The following is a 1,803-nucleotide window of genomic DNA, read 5'->3' as shown; positions in this document are numbered from 1 at the left end:
AGGATGGAAGCATTTTTGGGAAAATGTCCTGATACTACTCTTAGAATCTTCTGTTTGCCAGTTCAGTATTGGTTGATCTTTCATAGAGTACATTATTTTATAATTCACTCATGTACCATCTTTGATAGGGAGGTACAATGTTTAGAAAGGAAAATTCTGAGCTCAGAGAAGTTAAGTGATTCACATAGTTGGGAAGAGGCTTGAATCCATATCTATTGATTTCTTTATATTTTACACCTTTCACAGATACCATCTGCTGAATCATTTATTTATTTATTTATTTTTAAATGTTAAGATTTTATTTACAAAGCTTCTTTGTTGTACAGAAAGTAAAAATGCTGTTACAATCTTGGTGTGAACTGGTAGCCACGGACAGTTGACTCACCAATCACAGCTATCCACACTACAGCAAGTCTTACACAAAAACCTAACAACGCTTACAATTTTGTTGGGGTGAAGTCCCCAAGCTTGGTGGTGGATTTCCAAGAGGGACTAAATGGAGGAAGGTGGAATGTCACAGGAAATATTCTTTGGCTCTTTGGGTGGGTGGGTCTCCTGGGGTTTGTATCACAGCTACTTTTTTTTTTTTCTTTAAAAAACAAAAAACCAGCTACCAGATCCATGTCAGCAGTCCAGCCAATACTGAAAAATTCTTTTTTGCAGGATATTGGGGTCTTATTAATCATCTTCTCCTTCGTCATCTGTTTCTCTCTTCCTCTTTTCACCTTTCCCGCTTTCTTCCTCTTCTTCATCCTCATCTTTGTCTTCATCCTCATCTTCATCATCTTCATCAACTGCTCCATCATGTCCAAATTCTTCTTCCTCCCCACTGACTTCATCTTCATCCTCCTCCCCGTCTACATCTTCATCGTCATCCTCTTCATCATCAAACTCTTCTTCCTCACCATCTTCATCCTCCTCCTTATCCTCATCTTCTCCTTTTTCATCATCCTCTTCTTCATCCACACCATCCACCTTGGCATCTGAATCTGGGGCTTCACGATCCTCTCGGTCATAGCCATCCAGATAGGTCAGCTGGGGCAGGAGCTTGAAGACACTCTCTCGGTAGTCGTTCAGGTTAGTAACCTCACAGTTAAACAGATCCAGGCTCTTCAGACATTCCAACTTTTTCAAAGGTTCCAGGGTGTTGATATCTTTCAGTTCATTTACACTTAAGTTGAGATGTGTAAGATTTGGAAGTTTTTCTGCTAACATATCCAGACCTCCACAGATTCTGTTGTCACCGAGCTCAAGCTTTTTCAATTTAGATAGTTTGGGAAGATTTGAAACTGAAATCAAACCTACATTTAATAAACTGAGAAACTCTTAAGTTCAAAAATTCAGCTGTTAAGCCCTCAATTTTCCCATCATTTGATTTGCAATTGTCCAGGACAAGTTCTCGAACAGCTGCTGGGGTCCGGTTCCTCAGTTCCAGGTGGATCCTCCTCTTCATGTCCATGTTTTTCTCTCTTCCCCCTCTTCAAACTTAACTTTCCGCAGAGGGGGGAGAGGCATCCCAACCTGCACAGCGAGGGCCTTCGGAAGGGGTCTGCTCGAGGCAGAGGCCGACGGCACGGTCCTGGGTGGCGGGCGGCGTGCGGGCAGGTGAGCGGAGCCCCTGGAGCCAAGTTACTCGCAGGAGCAGAGAGAAACCATGGAGGGAAAAGCTGAATCATTTAATGATTAAAACATTTATAATAAAATGTAAATAACTTGTTATTAAGTGTGGCAGATATTTAAATAAAATTTAGGACAACAGCATGCAAGTTTTTCAAAATGTATTTAGGTTCAGACTCTGATCGA

The 1,803-nt window shown here is 41.5% G+C and overlaps 1 pseudogene; it reads right to left on the bottom strand.

The window, feature by feature from the left end:
• Nucleotides 1–678: 678 nt before the first annotated feature.
• On the bottom strand, nucleotides 679–1,459 carry LOC148775512 (acidic leucine-rich nuclear phosphoprotein 32 family member D-like; annotated as a pseudogene).
• Between the last annotated feature and the right edge of the window lie 344 nt (nucleotides 1,460–1,803).

Source organism: Moschus berezovskii, chromosome 15 (genome assembly GCF_049115385.1).
Source record: "Moschus berezovskii isolate FMDL1 chromosome 15, NW_MosBer_1.0, whole genome shotgun sequence".
NCBI classification, from domain to species: domain Eukaryota; kingdom Metazoa; phylum Chordata; class Mammalia; order Artiodactyla; family Moschidae; genus Moschus; species Moschus berezovskii.
The sequence above is the reverse complement of the archived record's forward strand: the minus strand, read 5'-3'. Positions and strand labels throughout refer to the sequence as shown.